This window comes from Pristiophorus japonicus, chromosome 17 (assembly GCF_044704955.1).
Source record: "Pristiophorus japonicus isolate sPriJap1 chromosome 17, sPriJap1.hap1, whole genome shotgun sequence".
Taxonomy (NCBI): Eukaryota; Metazoa; Chordata; class Chondrichthyes; family Pristiophoridae; genus Pristiophorus; species Pristiophorus japonicus.
This window is the reverse complement of record NC_091993.1, coordinates 56,620,819-56,641,457: the sequence shown is the minus strand read 5'-3', so window position 1 is coordinate 56,641,457 and position 20,639 is coordinate 56,620,819. Positions and strand designations below refer to the sequence as shown.

Sequence of the window (20,639 nt, the reverse complement as noted above, 5' to 3'; positions counted from 1 at the left end):
GATGACCTAATTAATTTGAGCACAGCAGGCAGGGTGGAGTTGCTTGAAGTTCCAAAGCTTGGGAGGTGACAGCTTTTTGATTGGCAGCTGAATAGACCAATCCGCAAGGGGTTGGTGTGCGGCTTCCTGTGACCAGCTCAGGCTGCAGAAAGTTGGTGTGGAGCCAGACAGAAATAGAGGACTCTCATTCTAAGACGAGGGCCAAGTAGTTTCAGGGATTTTGTCTGCTAGCTGGGTTGGGGTGACATGCTATTTTCTAGGTTACGAGCAGCATTGTGAATAGATTGAAATTCATTGAAAACTGTAAACTATTTGTTCATGCATTGCATGCAAAATAAACCAATTTATTGCTTTACAATTGGCCCCACTCGGGTGAGCGTCTGTCCACTGTCTGGAAGAGATTAGTATAACACGTATGAGAGCGTACACATGCATGTTATTGTTATGAGCTCCGGGACACGCTGTCATATGACTAAATATTGGGCAACAAAGGGACATGGGGCTTACTTGCAGGAAAAACCGCTAGCACTGATCTGGAAAGATCATATCGTGCAAACCCAAAATTCGTACTTTTATGCTTTTTTTACAAAAAGGAATGAAAACTTATCTTTAAAGCAGCAAAATTAGTGTTCTTCCAAATGTAATACTTACATCAACATGCTATCGCCAGACTTTTTGTGCAAAAGATTCCATGTCATCACCAGCAACAGCATCACGTTCCAATCCACACTTACCCATTCTCGATCCACTGGTGCGACTTTGCACAATGCCTGGTTAAAGACAACGCAGGAAAGAACAAAACTAAATGAAAGGTAGAAGCATGATCCCCAATATTGTTTGGAGGAAAGGAGTGTGCGTTTGGTCCAGCGCATGGACATGATGCCCAGGCCATTGCAACTACTGAACCTTATTTAAATATATCAGGCCTCATTCTCGCCCAATCAGGCCCCACTCTCGCCCAAAACTGACATCAATGACATCGGGTTGGCATTAGGAAAACATGGCCGAGGACCCACATCAATCAGCCAATGAAGTATTGTTGAAGTAGTCGCTGTTGTAATGTGGGAAACGTGGCAGCCAATTTTCGCACAGCAAGCTCACCAACAGCAATGTGATAATGACCATTTTAGTGATGTTGGTTGAGGGATGAACTCACCCGCCCTTCAAAATAGTGCCCTGGGATCTTTTACGTCCACCTGAGAAAGGACTCAGTTCAACTCCGACAGTGCAGCACTCCCTCAATACTGGACTGGAGTGTCAGCCGAAATTTTGTGCTCAAGTCTCTAGAACTCTCGGAGGCGAGAGTGATACTCACTGAGCCACAGTAAAGTGAAGCACTTCTGCTCCGCCTGGGCCAAAAGAAATACTGTAATCACTTAATGCATTCCTCTTCATCTGGACCGCCAGATGATACTGGGCAGAACCTGTGCTGGCCACACACCACCCAGTACTGTTCTAAAATGTACTCTTAAAAGGGTCTAATGTGCCCTGGACACTTACGGAGGATCCTTAACCAATATGGAGACAGTGGACATACGATGCAGAATGAGCGCATACATGTCACTTGCTATATTGGACCCTTAGCCACAAACTTTACGTGTGTAAAAGGGCTGCAGAGCAATCCAATTTCTAGACCTCTGCATCTGTGCTATTATTTTAAACATGTCAGAGAACAAACCGAAAGCGACAAGTCAAATGTATGCAACCTGTCCTCAATCTAATCCTTTTAGCACAGGCATCATTCTGGTGAATCTGTGCTAAACCCTCGCTAAGGTCAATAGATCATTCCTGTGGTTCGGTGCCCAAAACTGAATGCAGTACTTCAGATGGGGTCTGACCATAGCTTTGTGCAACTGAAGCATGACTTCCTCCCCTTTATATTTCAGTCCCCTTGAGATTAAGGCCAACATTCCTTTTTGATTAACTTTTTGTACCTATGCGCTAGCTTTTAGTGATCTTTATCGGGATACCCACATCGCTTTACTCCACCAGTTCCTAGTCTCACAACATTCAGAAAATATTCCATTTGCCTTTCTTGGATCCAAAGTGAATGACCCAAAACTTTCCCACATTGAATTCCAGTTTTTCCACTCTCTCTGGTTATAGATCAAACTTGTGTGTCAAAATATCTCCTTATTAACCAGGGTGTATTGAGATTCTGTGTCCTTTATCTACAAGAACACCATCGCATCACCACCAGAGGACCTAGAGTCCATCCTAGATTAGGGGCAAAGTATTTTCTAGAGCTCTACCCACTCTCGGAGATTAATTGCCTTTCCCAATTCCAGTCAGAGAAGCCAAACTTTTCACGGGATTCTTCTAATCTGTGAATCATTCCGTGTGTAGAATAGCAGAGGGTGTGCTGTACTGGCATCTGCTGACCACGAGAAAGAAATACAATGCTGCACGATTTAACTGTGCACCCAGTGAGCAAGTGAAGACTTACCCCACTGGAGTGAAAGTGCTAGTTTATTGAGTTGTCACTTCCACAAGTTCATTGTGCAGCATTATGTAGGTACTATCATTTCGTATCTGGTAGGGTCATCACTCTTTGACTCTAGAGCATCCTTCTTGTAGGCTGACATCAGGTCAGATTCAAACAAAAAAATATAGGTCACAAGGGATGACATGTGATAGAGTATTCAAACAGGCTCATTTAGACAGACTGTGAAAATTCACAGACCCCCAAGTCAAGGCTGCTACATGCTGCTCAGCATGTTGCATTAACTCATCAATCAACTTGACATTTTCGGACCTTGGGTAGCGAGCCAATAAAACGTTAAAAGACTTTCAATTGAGCCAATAAGGTCAAAGAAGGCGAGTTCTTTCCTGTAAATTGATCCAGGTATAAAGTACAGCCATTTTGATCATGTGTCTCAGTAAGACAAAGAAACTGGCAATCAGCCAGCAGTTTGTTGCTCTCTGCCAGTATTAAAAAGTGAAAACTACCATCGGAGTTCGTATTTCATTGGAAATTAAGAGATCTAACAATTTTGGCGCTGTGAACAGGATCGCTGAGGAAAGAAACTGAATTTTGGACATCGGACCTATACCTAGAGGTAAGGACTCCTCTTTTTTAAAAAAAAGTCCTTGGTCAAAAGTCTAAATTCGCCTCTCCTTCTACGCGATTCCGAAAGCCTCCGGTTTGCGAACCCTCCGGTTGGTAGTCGGCTCGAGGTCCCATAGACGTCTAAACTTCGGCGGTGTGTTAGTTAATTAATCACCGACCTATTGATCGGCTAGCGAGCCTACGACTCAAGACCCCAGTAAAGAACTCAATATAATGGCAGCAGGAGATAACAACAAAGAATTGCCTACAACTGTTAAAGGTGGGCAGGCACCACCTCAAGTTTCTTTAGATTTAATTCTCGAACAGTTGAAAGAATACATAGAGCAACAATTCAACTTATCTAAAACCTGTATTAACATCGAACAAAAGTACGGAACCTCCAAAGGACAATGGTCCTTGGACGAGATTAAAAGGGTCTGGGGAAAAACGACCCATATGAAAAATAAAGAGCGAAGTATATGGTCCCTAGCGGTTATGGGCCAGATTCGAAACCGGAATGAAATTATAATGCGTTCTCAACATGATCGAGAACTGACCAGTACAAAGGATCAATTGCAAGCTGTTTGTGAACAGCTGCGACAGAAAAAGCTTGAACTTGAAAAGCTGGAAGCGGAAGTTAAAGATCTTAAAGGTGAAATTAAAGAATGGAAAAAATCATTAGGTCAAGAGACAATAATAGGAAAAGGAAAATGTATTGATCAATTCCCAGGGTACCCATGTTTGGATAAATTAAAAGCGCAAACCCGAAGACACGACCGAGGAATAGATACGGTTTCTGAATCCTCCGACAATACAGTGTCGGAGGATGATGAAGAATTAGGGGTGCGCTTTGCCCCGTTTAAAAAAAGACGAGTTGTAGTCAAATCAGAAGAGACTGCGGATGAGGGCGGAACCAAAAAAACAAAGAGAAGGGTGTACGAAGAATACTTAGTTCATGATCCGGCAGACCCAGAGAAAATTGATAAATGGTCCAAGGAATTGCCCAATCCAAAGAAAGGGGGAGTAAAAACGTGGGACCAATATTAAGAAATATATATATCAACTTCATCCCTGGGACGGAATGCAAATTTTGACCATAATGGTGCCAAAAACACAGGGAAGAAAATTGCACGACAAGGTAGAAGAAGCTTTGGGGCAGAATGAGCAAGAATTAGACGCAGGATGGGAAGTGATTAAACACTGGCTGCAAGCCTTCAGTCCAGCTAAGACAGACTGGGGAAAAATTGCAGCCTGCCAACAGAAAGGAACAGAGGAGGTCCTGGAGTATGACAAGCGGTTTAGATGTACGTGGCTAGAACATTCGGGTATGAATAATACGGATGAGGAAATGGATGAACAAGTGTTTGGACCCCTGAAAGCAGCTTTCGTGGCAGGTCTAAAGCCAGAACTGTCCAAAATGCTTAAGGTAGTGTTACCGGACTGGGAAGGTAGAGGAATTACCTTTGCAGCATTGGTGGATCAATGTAACCAATTAGATCGGGATATGGGAGCTAAAGTCTGAGCTGTACAGGCTATGGGATGGAAATCCCAGGATTCCGATAAACAGTCATTCGGAAAATTACCCGGAAAATGTCATTATTGTGGGAAAGAAGGTCACTGGGCCAAGACGTGCAGGGCAAAACAGAAAGGTCGTGGCTGGGGAAGAGGACGCAGCCAGGGATACAATTCAGCCAACAAACCAGGCTTGTCACAAGATAACGACCTCATAGAAGCATTTAAGCGACTGACAATACAACAACAGAAGGAGTTACTTGGGATAGCAAAAAACGATTAGAGCCCACCCTGGCCCCCCTCCTCGCACTAATACAACAAAGGGGAGATGGGCTATATATAACTGTGAGAGTAGCCGATAAGGATGTGGACTGTCTTTTAGACAAAGGGGCGGAATTAACATGCTTACGCCTACAATATGGAGACTTTTTGTCGTTGGACGGTAGGGCACGTACAGCCTATGGAGTTGGAGGCCATAAAATGGAAACTAAAAGGACAACACCGGTACTTATAGGGCTGGGTCCACATGAACTAACCACGCCGGTCTGGATAGGCCCAGTAGATCAACCCCTTTTGGGAATGGACGTTCTAATCCAAATAGATTCATCGTTGCATTTCGAGGATGGTCGGGTGACATGGTCAATTAGAACTTTGTAGAAAGAAGAATTGAAGGAACACCCGATATGGACTAAAGATAAGAATGATTGTGGCCAACTCCAGATGGAGCCTGCGTCATTTACAGGGACCAAGCCTCCATGCACTAAACAGTATCCCATCAGTCCAACTGCCATCGCGGGAATCTTACCGGTTATTCAGCAATTGGAGAAATAAGGGGTGCTTATTAAAACACATAGCTCCTCCAATAGCCCCGTGTGGTCGGTACAGAAATCTAATGAGACTTGGCGTTTGACTGTCGATTATAGGAAAGCTAACCAGTGTATTGATCAAAAAGCTCCTTTGGTCGCAGATCCCTCCCCCATTTTTAATGCCCTCAAACCGGAACATAAATATTTCTCGGTTATAGATATGGCCAACGGATTTTGGTCGGTGCCTCTGGCACCGGAGGTTCGACAGTGGTTTGCTTTCACGGTCCAAGGACAACAGTATACTTGGACCCGGTTACCGCAGGGTTTCCACAACAGCCCTACGGTATTCCACATGGCTTGACAAAGCCATTTGCGAGAATTACCTCCCCTGTCATCCACAGTCATCCAATATGTAGACGATATCCTGCTAGCTTCAAACACGGAAGAACAGCATGAACACGATTTACGAGCTTTGCTGGATCACCTTCGGCTGAAAGGACATAAAGTCAGCATCGACAAAGCACAAATATCCCAAGAAGAGGTTGTATACCTGGGACAAAAGATTTCACAAGGAAAGAGAGAACTTACCCAGGATAGAACTGCAGCCATTCGGGCTGCTAAAAAAAACACCACTATTCAGGAACTAAGGTCTTTTTTGGGATTGTGTAACTTTAACAGAAATTGGATTGACTCCTTCACACAGCTTGCTCAGCCACTGAATGATATTTTAAAGGGGAAACATGCCTCTAAAGAAGCCATCACCCTCACTAAGGAACAGCAAGAGGCCTTTCTGAGTTTGAAAAAGGCTTTGTGTTCGGCACCGGCTCTGGGAATCCCCGACAGTGGTAAGCCATTTACCCTGTTTGTTCATGAGAAAGAAGGATATATGACAGCTATACTGACACAAGAACATGGGGATCGGCAAAGACCTATTGGCTATTATTCGGCAAAACTGGATGCGGTAGCTCTCGGATGGGGAAGTTGCCTAAGGGCCATGGAAGCTACATGTCGAGCGGTAATCATCACTGCGGGTCTAGTCCTCGACCAAAAGCTGATTGTCAAGTGTCCCCACACCGTACACGCTTTGCTGTCTATGAATAGAATGTCTCAGGTGACAGCAGCAAGATGGACCCGCTGGACAGCAGTTTTGGAAGCTCCTAATCTCCATATCGTCCGGGCCAGCCCGGTTAATCCCGCAACTATGCTCCCGATGTCAGAATCGAGGGAGCAAGAGGAGGGAGAATGTGAAGAGCATGACTGCGTGGAGATTTTAAAAGAAACAGAAGAAGCAACCTTAGCAGCAGAGGAGCCTCTGCACAACTCAGACCTCATCCTGTTTACAGATCGTTCCTCCTTTGTTGACAATGGTACCAGAAAAGCAGAATGGGCAGTTACAACCTTATATGAGGTAGTGGCAAAAGGACGTTTACCCTCAGGAACGTCAGCACAACAGGCCGAGTTACGGGCCCTGTCAGAAGCATGTCGAATAGCAGAAGGACAGACAGCTAATGTCTACACAGATTAGCTTTATGCTTTTGGAGTCGCTCACAACTTTGGTATGTTATGGCGGAAAAGAGGATTCCTCACTGCTGCTGGTACACCTATCCGAAATGGAAAAGAAGTCCGAGGCTTACTGGAGGCCATACAATTACCTCAGGAAGTGTCCATCCTGAAGTGTAAGGCCCATACCAAGGAAAATACCACAGAAGCACAGGGAAATGCCCTAGCCGACCAGGCAGCTAAAGATGCCGCCTCACAGGGCGTTCCTCCAGAAGAACCAACACAGATGTGCAGATTGAAAGCACTCAGGACTCTGACACGAGACCTTCAAACAATGCAAGGCGAGTGCTCCCGAGAGGAAAAATGGACATGGATTGAGGCAGGAATTAAGCTATGCGAAGATGGTGTCTGGAGACAAAGAGTTACCGACAAGCCAGTCGCGCCACAAGCGCTTATGCATTTTTTAGCCCAACAGATCCACTCGTGGGGATACTTGGCCTCACAACAGATGATGGCACGGTTCCAGAAAAGCTGGGGGGGTCGGGGATTTAAAAAACATGCCCAGCTGGTAACAGACCGCTGTGTGGTCTGCCAGAAAAATAATTCTGGACCCATCACGGTAATGCACCAACTGAGGCCCCCTGCCCCTGTCGGACCATTCCAGCATCTGCAGGTTGATTATATATCTCTTCCTTCATGCCAAGGATACACTAACATTTTTGTCATGGTTGACAGATTCTCTAGATGGGTAGAAGTTGTCCCAACTAAAAGAGCCACAGCCAATCACACTGCAAAGGTCTTGTGTAAGGATTACATTCCCCGATGGGGAGTCCCGAGTAGCATTGACTCAGATCAGGGAACACACTTCACAGGTGCTGTCTGCCAAGAAGTCTGTAGGTTACTGAACATTACGTGGGATTTACACTGTCCTTATCATCCACAATCATCAGGACAAGTAGAGAGAATGAATCGAACTCTGAAACAACGGCTTGCCAAATATCACCAAGAAGGAACACCATGGCCCCAGGCACTACCAATAGTGCTATGTAGCATTAGGGCAACCCCGAACAGAACTACAGGTCTAAGCCCATTTGAAATTATAACAGGAAGACCCATGTCGCTGCCAGGAACTATCGATTTACGGAAAGATGATGTTCACTTAATGAGTGACACTTTGTTATCATACTGTCAGAACTTAACCAATGCTATTAGTTCTGTTTCCCGACAGGTATCGGCAGCTTGGGGTAATCCACCCGAAGGAGGACACAACATCATCCCGGGAGTCTGGGTCGATGTGAAAAAGTTGCAGAAAGAACCTTTGGGTGCCAAGTGGGACGGACCTTATCAAGTGTTATTGACCACCCAGGCAGCTGTTAAAGTCCAAGGAAAGAAAGCCTGGATCCACGCTTCACACGTTAAATGAGCACCCGTAACTGAAGCTGAAATCTAATAAGGACAATTACATTTTGCGAAAATGTATAAATTTACTGTAGTATTGATTGTAGGTATTCTAGGCATAGGCCTACTTCTTACTAGCCGACCCTCTGCACCAAAGGGAAATTGCTTGTTTATGTTATGCTTAAGGAAAGGTGGTTTACTGGTTGAATTAAGATATTGATTTGGATTAAATTGGAATAAGGTTAATTAACCTACTAAAACCAGACTTCCATTGTGGCCACGATGGAACTCGTGTTGGTGTAAATTTGTGTGGAAGCTACTAGTCCGGACATGTGGCGAAACACATCAACAAATTTTAGAAGGAAACTCCATTAACATGTATTAAATTATTTTGTAGAATGTTTAACCAGTGATCCCTGAAGTTTTATGATTCAGTTTGTGAAAGAATCAAAGGGGGGATTGATAGAGTATTCAAACAGGCTCATTTAGACAGACTGTGAAAATTCACAGACCCCCCAAGTCAATGCTGCTACGTGCTGCTCAGCATGTTGCATTAACTCATCAATCAACTTGACATTTTCGGACCTTGGGTAGCGAGCCAATAAAACGTTAAAATACTTTCAATTGAGCCAATAAGGTCAAAGAAGGCGAGTTATTTTCTGTAAATTGATCCAGGTATAAAGTACAGCCATTTTGACCATGTGTCTCAGTAAGACAAAGAAACTGGCAATCAGCCAGCAGTTTGTTGCTCTCTGCCAGTATTAAAAAGTTAAAATTACCATCGGAGTTTGTATTTCATTGGAAATTAAGAGATCTAACAACATGTTAAAAATAAAGTAATCACTGTGATCCTATCTCCTTCCAATTGCTACAGAACACTGCTTGAAAGATTTGGTTCTTATTTTTGATCCAAGGAAACCAAGGGGCATGACATGCAGTGAAAGCCCATGGGCTTCAGATGGGTTGTTGGTATTTAGGGGATGCTCTGGATTCCATGACTGAAGATGGCCCTCCAAGAGGTTTGCTTATAGTGTGGTTTGATGAATGGTTTGAGGTTAAAAAAACTCTAGACTCACCACTGTTCCTAGGTATTTGATCTCCCAGGGAGTACATTATTCATCCATTTCCATTTTGGTTTGAAGGCACTGATATAAGCAGACCTATCACAATACAAGAATTTACATTTATATTGTGCCTTTATATAATCCCAATGCAAAAAGTACAGGGAAATCACCACCACTTCAATATTTTTATAAATAAATATAATTCGTGCTGACATTTTAAGCAATGTATTTCAAAATGATCTATGCAGCTTACTGTTTTATTCAATCACGGAAATTAATCTGAATGCTAGTTTCACTGGTATTGCATTCCCTCACTTTTCTTTTTAATGAGAAGTGTTTAATCACTCCATTTTTTGTTGTTGCAGGAATTAGCTGATTTGGGGCATTAAGGATGATGGTAAAGTGAGAATCTTATCTTTATAGTTCTGAGATTTAAGTGTTTCAGAAGTTGATACTTGTAAGTTTCAATATGATTATACTTTGTGAATTTATCAAATAATTTCCATAAATACCACAATAGGAATTTGCAATTCCTGATTCCAAGATGCCACCTGCTGTGATCTAGTTATAGCGACAGTACTGCCTTCCCATCTGTACGACAGTGGGCAGAGGGCACACACCCCATAGACCAGGATATCTTCAGTTAGACAGACCTGTTGAAAGGGTGCATCATAGGGTGCTTCGGGAGCTACACAGGTAGTTTCTGGTTGTCATGGGGTGGTGGGGGGTTTCCATGCTCAGAACAGTGCTGTTGTGAGAAGACTGCAACTGCTTGGAGTTGGACGACCCAGAAACAGTGCCCAATTTGTGAGACCCGCTCGGCTTATCTGCTCAGGAAACTGTAGGCACTCGGTGCATACACTGACGTTTGTCTGTCAGGGTCTCAGAACTGATGTGACAGGATGCCATTTTTATAAATAAATAAATATAATTCATGCTGACATTTTAAGCAATTTATTTCAAAATGATCTATGCAGCTTACTGTTTTATTCAATCACGAAAATTAATCTGACTGCTAGTTTCACTGGAATTGCATTCCCTCACTTTTCTTTTCTAAACCATAGCAAGCATTTGGTTATAAATAGTGGTGTCAGGAAATCCACTGAATGTTATCGTCCTCTGTTGGGAGAAAGTGCGGGGAGGGATTCTCTGCAGTAACAGGGTAGTTGTGCGAGTTTCTCAAAGAGCTGTGCCCCTAGGTGATTTGGCCTGACATCTTCCACCTGCTATAGCCCAAGAGCAAATTCTGTTCATGGGTGGAGGCCACTGAATAAGAGGAACAGGATTTCATACTGTGGCAAAATATAATTAAGACACACACAGAAGGTAGCTAATGTAACACCATTTTTTAAAAGAGGAGGAAGAGAGAAAGTGGGTAATTATAGACCGGTTAGCCTGACATCAGTAGTGGGGAAAATGTTGGAATCAATTATTAAGGATGAAATAGCAGCGCATTTGGAAAGCAGTGACAGGATTGGTCCAAGTCAGCATGGATTTATGAAAGGGAAATCATGCTTGTTAAATCTTCTGGAATTTTTTGAGGATGTAACTAGTAGAGTGGAAAAGGGAGAACCAGTGGATGTGGTGTATTTGGACTTTCAAAAGGCTTTTGACAAGGCCCCGCACAAGAGATCGGTGGTGCAAAATCACAGCGCATGGTATTGGGGATAATATACTGATGTGGATCGAGAACTAGTTGGCAGACAGGAAGCAGAGAGTCTGGGTAAACGGTTCCTTTTCAGAATGGCAGGCAGTGACTAGTGGAGTGCCGCAGGGCTCAGTGCTGGGACCACAGCTCTTTACTATATACATTAATGATTTAGATGAAGGAATTGAGTGTAGTATTTCCAAGTTTGCAGATGACACTAAACTGGGTGGCGGTGTGAGCTGTGAGGAGGATGCTAAGAGGCTGCAGGGTGACTTGGACAGGTTAGGTGAATGGGCAAATGCATGGCAGATGCAGTATAATGTGGATAAATGTGAGGTTATCCACTTTGGGGGCAAAAACACAAAAGCAGAATATTATCTGAATGGCGGCAGACTAGGAAAAGGGGAGATGCAACGAGACCTGGGTGTCATGGTTCATCAGTCATTGAAAGTTGGCATGCAGTTACAGCAGGTGGTGAAGAAGACAAATGGTATGTTGGCCTTCATAGCTAGGGGATTTGAGTATAGGAGCAGGGAGGTCTTACTGCAGTTGTACAGGGCCTTAGTAAGGCCTCACCTGGAATATTGTGTTCAGTTTTGGTCTCCTAATCTGAGGAAGGACATTCTTGCTATTGAGAGAGTGCAGCGAAGGTTCACCAGACTGATTCCCGGGATGGCTGGTCTGAAATATGAGGAGAGACTGGATCAACTGAGCCTTTATACACTGGAGTTTAGAAGGATGAGAGCGGATCTCATAGAAACATATAAGATTCTGACGGGACTGAACAGGTTAGATGCGGGAAGAATGTTCCCGATGTTGGGGAAGTCCAGAACCAGGGGACACAGTCTAAGGATACGGGGTAGGCCATTTAGGACTGAGATGAGGAGAAACGTCTTCACTCAGAGAGTTAACCTGTTAACCTGTGGAATTCCCTGCCGCAGAGAGTTGCTGATGCTAGTTCAAGAGGGAGTTAGATATGGCCCTTATGGATAAAGGGATGAAGGGGTATGGAGAGAAAGCAGAAAAGGGATACTGAGGGAATGATCAGCCATGATCTTATTGAATGGTGGTGCAGGCTCGAAGGGCCGAACGGCCTACTACTGCACCTATTTTCTATGTTTCTATGTTTGAGTTGCACACTTTTGGTTTAGGTTTCCCGGAGTATGGAGACAATAGGCTTCTCACCAAGTTCCCTATAGCGTGAAAGTTGCTGGTAAATTTGTTTCATTCTCTCGATATTAAGCCGACTGGTCTCTGCATGTACCACCATGGGCTTTGGGTAGTGCGTACCAATGATGCACTTTGCAGTGATTTGCACTGAGTCGGGAGCGCTCCATGGATCGGAGATATACTTTGCAGGAAATCCTTTAAGAATTGACAAGTAACGTCTGCAAACACACAGAGTCTTACTGCAAATACTAATAATGTGTGAACATATTCATCGAAGTAATTTCAATAACAATCTGTACTTCATTTATGTGCTATAGATTCCTCCCCCTCCCATGTATCAAGCACTGCATTCCTATGCAACCATTTTACAGTGCGCGCACATCTACACAACACCCATACTTGAAGCCCCAGGATCCCCTTAGAGATTTGAAAGGCCAAGGATGTGGTAGTGTAGATCCAGTGTATCACAATGTAGCAGTTTACAGCCATAGGTCCGCACATGGTAAACTTTGAACCTCAACCACACCATTGGGTGGGGTCAGGACAACAAAATTATTCTGGGCTGCATATGCGCCTCTAATAGAGTGTTGCTGGAAGAATGAACAAACTTGCATTTATTTCGCGTCTTTCATGACCTCAGGATGTTCCAAAGTGCTTTACGGCTAGTTAAGTATGTTTGAAATGTAGTCACTGTGCTAATGTGGGAAATGTGGCAGCCAAATTGACCACAGCAAGGTCCCACAGTCAGCAATGAGATAATTACCAGATAATCTGACAGTGATGTTGGTTGAAGGAAAATTTTGGCCAGGACACCAATACTGCTGTAGGATCTTTTATGTCCATCTGAGAGGGCACACTGGGCGTTGGTTTAACATCTCATCCGCAAGACGGCACCTCTGACAGTGCAGCAATCCCTTAGCACTATACTGAGGTGCCAGCCTGGATTATGTGCTCCAGTCTCTGGAGTGGGACTTGAACCCATGACCTTCTGACTCAGAAGTGAAAGTGCCATCAACAGAGCCACGGTTGGCATTTTGAGACCTGACTTCAGGCTATCTTTGCACCGTCTTGGACCTGGGCTGGTATTGTAGGTACCCCAAGAATGCTATAGAAAGGGAAAGAAAATCCAACACTTCTCTAAAAGGCCTGAAAGATAAAAAAGGTCATCTGATGCAGGAGTACCCTAAGTGGATCTCCAGTACAATTTCTGGTCTGTCCTGAGTTGGCTGATCTCAGCCAGGGCAGCAGTTGGATACTGTACTACAATTAGTCTCAGTACTGTAGAAATTCATCATTGCTCCTGCTCTAGACTGCAGTTTAGTGACCCCTGCTAGAAAACATGTGTTCGGAAATGTTAGTAAGAACTGGATCAAGATTGGCATCAAACAGCTTGTTGGCACCCCTGTCTAAGGTTACACATGAAGACTGACCATCTGGTTGGGTTGGCAGAACTTGTGGAATTGTATCCAAGAATATTTGGGCGACAAGGATAGAAAGTTGAAAAAAATAAAATATACAAAATAAATCTGAAGGGATTAGAGTGACAAAACTGATGTGCTTTACAGAAATGCAAATGCCAATTAGAAAATAATGTCATCTGAACTCCAGTTAACACTGGAGTTTTGCAAAAGGTAAGGAGAACTTGGTGGATTTCAACGGCTTCCCGACTGGGACAAAAAGTTAATCTTCAATGTTGGGCATTGATATCACCGGATCTTTTGTTATTCCGCTTTGTGATTGAGAACACAACAGGTAGTGAGGTCAGCACCAGTGACACTGAACCTCAATGCTCATATCAGCATCTTGGAAAAGGTAAGGGGAAGTCTGCAAAGTCCAAGAAGATGTAATTTGAACAGCCAAGGAATAGCAAGAGGCAGCGGGCAATCCTCATAGGCGACTCCCTCATCAGGCACACAGACAGCACCCTTCTGTCAAGAACTCTGTCAAGAGCAGTCTTCTTTTTTCCAGGGGCAAGGTAGATCATCCGGGATTGTGTGAATGATCTGATAAAAGGTGAGTGTCAAAATACTGTAGTAGTTTACATATTGGTGCTAACGATATAAATCCATTTGTTTTGTAGGATTGCTACAAATGCCTCATTGATGCAAAATTAAAAAGGATATTAGGAAGCACAAGACATTCTTGGCCAGTAAAATGAAGGAAAACCCGAAGATGTTCTATAAATATATTAACAGTAAGAGGGTAACTAAGGAAAGTGTAGGGCTTATTAGAGACCATGACGGTAATCTTTGTGAGGAGGCAAAAGGTTCTTAACGAATACTTTGCATCTGTTTTCACAAAGGAAAGGGGCAATGCAGGTACTGCTATCGTGAAGGAGTGTGATATTCTGGATGAAATAAATATAGTGAGAGAGGAAGTATTAAGGGGTTTAGCAGTTTTGAAAGAAGATAAGTCCCCAGGCCCGGATGAAATGCATCCCAGGCTGTTGAGCGAAGTAAAAGAGGAAATAGCAGAGGCCTTGACTATCATTTTCCAGTCCTCTTTGGATCTGGGTATGGTGCCGGAGGATTGGAGGACTGCTAATGCAGTACCCTTGTTTAAGAAGGGGATCAAGGGGTATGGAGAGAAAGCAGGAAATGGGTACTGAGGGAATGATCAGCCATGATCTTATCGAATGGTGGTGAAGGCTCGAAGGGCACCTATATTCTATGTATCTATGTTTCTATAATAGCATCAATCCATTGCCCACTTAGCTAGTGAGACAGGATTCTTGTCCCAGGGACACAGATTGGATTTCCCTCAATCTTGTCAAAGCATGGGTTATTTGTTGCTGCTGTGCAGAAATCCTCATGCCACAGAAGCTGGCCATAAAGAGAAAGTGGTGGTGAACCATTCTTCTTAAACCTTAAAAGAAAATAACAAAACAAACCATTTTGATTTATTCAAAAACAAAATACTGCAGATGCTGGAAATCTGAAATAAAAAACAGAAAATGCTGGAAATACTCAGCAGGTCAGGCATCTATGGAGAATTAAACACAGTTAACGTTTCACAGCGATGACCTTTCGGCAGAACATCTGGCTCGAATATTGCGGCCTCTCCCCTGCATACGATGTGCGCACGCACTCGAAGAAGCCTCACAAGTGCTGGTCCTCAGCACGCAATGCGCATGCGTCGAGAATCAGCTTTTGCGATCTGTCAAAATCGCACGTATCCCCGGGAGAAGGACATTCACAGGCAGAGATTTGGGCTATTAGCCCAACTCTTGCCCAGCGAATGTCCTTCAAACTCTTATGTCTGGTAAAGACAGGCATGTAGCTTACTTTTATTAGTGAAAGGGTTTGAAAAATATAGAAAAATTAAATGTTACTACTTATTTTTATATTATAAATCCTATCCATGAAGGTAAGTTTATTAAAACATTTTTTTTTTAATATTTCAAAAATGTTTTTTTTCCTCTAAAACATTTAATTTAATGCTTTTTCTATCAATTTTAAAAAAGTGTTTTTTTTTTGAATTTATGTTTGTATTTTATTTGATTTTAGGGGTAATCTCATTGATAGTAATACAGGTGCAACGTCCCGAATCCGGAATTCCGAAAACCAGACATTTTGCACATAGCTGCTGGAGTTGTCTGGAATTATTGTCCAAAAACCGGATATTTAAGTCAAAACCCAAAATCCAGCATGGGTTCAATCAAGGATTCCGGATTTCAGACAAGAAAATTAAGTCTGACAGTCGGAATGATCGACTAACTCCGTGCCGGATTTTGGGTTTTGCCGGATTTCGGTTATCGCCACTCAAAACCCGGCACGGATTCGGTCAAGGATTCCAGATTTCAGACTATTGATTTTCTTGTCTAAAATCCGGAACAGACTCAGTCCCAAGGTTTCCTGATTTTGGGCATTGTATTTGTACCACATTGTAATTGGTAGTCCAGTTGGTGATCCCAGGAACCTAGTCGTCGATGTCTGCTCTTGTTGATAATAGGCTCCTGAGGTATGGAAAGTGGTCTACGTTGTCCATGGATCTTGATGACCTCGAGGGGGGGGGGGACGGGGGGTGGGCGGTGTGTGGGGTAGTGCTGTGTGGCTGTGAATGTTTAAAAATGTATAGAGACATTGAAGTTGAGAACGTGGGATTTGTATAGGGACAGTATAAGCTAACAAACAATTCATGGAGGAATAGCCATGACATCTCAGACTCGAGACTGCGAAATGTTACAACACTAACACATATTGAAACAAAACCCACAGCTTGCAGAAAAACCTCAAGGTCTTATTAAATCATGTTATTAACCTGAAACATTGACAGAAGGTCTTTGTTTAAAATCGGACCATGCTTGGGTCGGCTTATGAGTGGACGAAGGGAAGGAGGGATCAAAAGAGATGGGCTGAGCTGGGATGTCACTCTAGCCCTATCTTGTTATCTTTTGCCGAAAATGTATAACCATCGTGCCTTGACAATGTAATGTCACTTATCCGTAGGGAGTGTGTACGCTCGATCGAGAAAGTATATCTTCTGTCTGATAAGTCTTGCCGGCCGGTAAAATAAAGACTGCTTTGTTCAAAGCACAAGAGGTATTTGACTCAGTAATTTTACTGAACCAGATTGAGAGAAAAGAATCTACATTTACATTTGGTGTCAGAAGTGGGATCTCAACGGACGACTGCCGAAAACTTGCGAATTAAGAGCCAGACTGTCCTTGGACGAGACGAGGGGAAAGTGGCCACTGGAGTGAGTATGATTTCAATACTGCTCCAGTTTCCCCCGGTTTCAAAAGTCTGAGGAAAGTTTAGCCACTCGCTGGTTCTCAGGTAGTGTCTGAACGAGATCCAGGACAATCTGGTGAATACCTTTCAAACTTAGAATAGGGATAGAGATAGGGAAATTGCGCGATGACGCAAACCAAGTGGCGACTTGGAAAGATAGGTTATAGTTAGAGCTAGATAGGGATAGATGATCAATCATGGATCCAAAAATTAATAGGAAAGAAAAGAGACTCTTGTGAGCGTCTGTTTAAATGAGAAATGCTTCTGTGATTTTTACTGTAAAAAAAAAGCCGGGGAGTTGTGGTTTGTTTTATCTCAAACAGAATGAAAGTTTTTTTTAACCCTTCGTAGTGTTGTCCTGTATGTGGGAAGTTTAAGAGTGTGAACCTTATTGAATTACGTATATTCGGATGATAAGTTACGGAGCCAGGAAATGCACAAAGGATAGGTTTGTTGAGTAAAAAAAAAGAAAAACTTGTTAAAAGAAAACATTCAGAGAAGGCACAGCAAAACAACTGAGATGGATTCAAAAGGATTCAAAAAAAAATATTATATTAAATAACACGACCTTGAGGCTGGAACAATTGAGATAACGAAAAGCAGTCCACAGCCTACGTGCCAGACTTCTCTCTAGTTATGGAAAAGACAAAAAAAAGTAACGTACTAAATAGGTGCTAAAAAAAATGTTCTGAGATTTTAAATTATGAGAAAAATTCCACTGCAGTAAAAAAAAATAAATCACTCCTGTCCAGTTGGCAGAAAAACTCCATTAAATGAGGGCTTTCATTGACTGATTGAATTTAAATCACGCAGCAACTCGGAAGGTAGGGCCGACGCGATTGTGTGGTGATGCGAGACGTGCAGCGGCGCGAGCGTGCGCCCGAGTGAACGTGGGCCGACACGAACGCGCAGCGACACGAACCACGAAATAATATCAAGTCAGTGCTGATTTTTGTAAGTCCGTTTATTGTAAGTTTGTTAAGTCTGTTTCAAGTTGTAATCGCGCGGTGACACGAGCCGCGGGGCGACGCGGCTTTGTGTTAGTTTAGTAAGTTTGTTAAGTCTGTTTCAAGTTGGAATCGCGCGGCGACGCGAGCCGCGGGGCGACACGGCTTTGTGTTAGTTTAGTAAGTTTGTTAAGTCTGTTTACTTCAAGTTTGAATCGCGTGACGACGCAAGCCGCGGGGCGACGTGGCTTTGTGTTAGTTTTAGTAAAGTATGTTTGTTTAAATCGCACGACTACGTGAACGCGTAACGACACGGTAATATGAGGGACAGCGTGAAAATGGGTAATCAGTTGGATAAAACAACGGATGCGGATCGTCCGCTACAAAAGTTATGTGAGGAATTCCCTGAAAGAGCTGAAGACTTTAGAAAATTATCAGGAGCCCTGAACAAATTATTAGGAGATGACCAGTGGCCTCTAGGTGGCACTAGAAGCGTAGAGGTAGAAAAAAAGCACAGGGATTGTCAAAAATTAAAAGATGCATCACTTTTGTCAAGTTGGCAAATAAATGCTATTAAATTGGGACTCTCATTGACAGAGGGAACACATGTTAAAACTGTAGACGTCTTAAAAAAAAAGAATGTGCGCATGAGAAACTTACTAAGAGGTCCTCTGGGACCTCTGAGAAAGGTATTGACTGACTACGTAGTAAAATGGCTGGCTTTGTGTTAACCGAGGCTGATGATGAAATTGATGAGTGGTCACTGACTCAGCGCCCAACGGCGCCTCCCGCACCCCCTGGCCCCTTGCTCCAGTCCTCTTCCCAACACCCTCCACCTTACACTCCAGCGAGAGGAGTTGAAAATAACCCCATACCACCAAAGCAACAAACCCAAACTGACTCCTCATCCTCGGATAGCGATTCGGATCCCCAGTTCACAAGCAATATAGCCGAAAGGACCAGATCTCACACTCGAAAGGGCAGAACTATATCTCGATATCACAGACAGTCCCGTAAATCTTCTAGTCAATCTACCAGTCCAAGTTGTGAAAGACATAGCAAACACCCCCGCCGATCGAGACGCAGAACTGTCAAGCAGTCAGACAGCTCCGAAACATCCTCCGACCTAGGAATGATTTCCAAGATCCCAAAATCCTGATACCAATTCCCTGTCAGACCAATGCCAAACCCTGATGCACAACAAGCTGCAGACCACCCCACAATAGATGTCTATGTGATCTTCGAACAACTATTTGATTGCTCACGCTATCCGGACAAATGGAAAGGGCAGTTAGATATTATTGGCAGGAAAAGAAAGGGGAGGGGGGAGGTGCGCCCCCAACCCGGGTCAAGACTGAATACTTGACTAGAAAGGAAGAGCCATCTCGGGAGGAAGGATCAATAGAACCGCAGTGTTGCATACAGGATTGGATGGATAAGCAAGGATACGGTTATACTAAACAACCAAACGGCCCGAGCCCTGCTAATAAACCTCCCTATTGTCCCCGGCATGGTATGGGAAGAGGCCGGGACTGGGTAAGAGGAATTGACTGTTTTAATTGTGGGCAGGAAGGACATTGGAATAAAAATTGCCCCTACCGTCAGCATGGAAAAGGAAGAGGAGGAAGAGGAGGGGGACAAGGGGGGAGAGGAGGATCTTACACTAACTTCTCCCAGAACAACCCCTTTGGTCAATTGTCCCCCGATTGACTACGCAGCTTGATTGTGCAGGGATCCTCCCCGGACGACGAACCAATGATATTGTTAAAAATTCTGAATGAGTGGCAACCCTTTTTGATAGATACGGGAGCCTTCATGTCTTCTGTACAATCAAAGCTTAAACTCCCTGACTCTACTGAAACATAGGAACTTTCAGGATTTCTGGGACAAATCTCGACATTCCCAGTGTCAGAACCGGTTAAAATGGGTTACCAGGGAGAATCGGTGGAACATCGAGTTGTTATCACAACCAATCTGGACTGTAACTTGATGGCTAGAGACCTCCTCTGCAAATTCCAGTTGCATTTGGAGTGTGGAGATGATGGGATTATTGTAAAACAGGGAACCCTTAAGCGGCAGTATTATACCACTAGAACCCCTCAGTGGTGGTCTCTGGACCTGCCGCAGGCACCCTATCACGTGACCCTAGCATATGATCCCAGTGGAAAGAATCAGGACCTGCAGAACTTTTATCAGGATCACGAAGGGGAAGTGAAAGAAATTCTATTAAGGGCTAGAGTGACTGGACCGGAAGGGAAGGCAGATTTTGTGGAAATGGACAGCCCCCAACGGTGGCACCACATATTACTCGTGAAGTATTACGTCCCCACCATGCTAAAGATTTGGGAGTTATGGTGCACCAGGCTATAGACGAGGCTGACCCTACCAGCCGGGATGTGCAAATTCCACGGGGACCCCGAGAAGGTCTTAACGACTCTGCAGCATCATACTGGCTCTGACATACCTGACTATGTGGATCCTCATATGTGGGCAGAGGACCCCTCCCAAGTGGGTTATCACAGGCAATACCGAGTATCCACCGAGCTTTGGAGGCTAGCCGAGTCGAACCAATTTGCCAGTTTCCAGTCCCTAGCACGGCTAAACAAATGCGACAGTGTTTGGGGATGATCAATTACTGCAGATCCTGGATCCCTAATGTTGCCCTGATGACTAAGCACCTCACCCCGTATACAAATAGAAACCGTAGACGTCCAAGCCTTTAAGGAACTAAAGACAGCCCTGCTGCAAGCTCCGGCTTTGGGCCGGCCCCTCTATGACCGGCCCTTTCAACTGTATTGTACAATTCTGAAAG

General features: G+C 43.9%; 1 pseudogene; it reads right to left on the bottom strand.

Annotated features, from left to right (window-relative positions):
- The window catches only part of LOC139227984 (cryptochrome-1-like), a 78,133-nt pseudogene that overhangs the window by 13,508 nt on the left and 43,986 nt on the right, over positions 1-20,639 (bottom strand).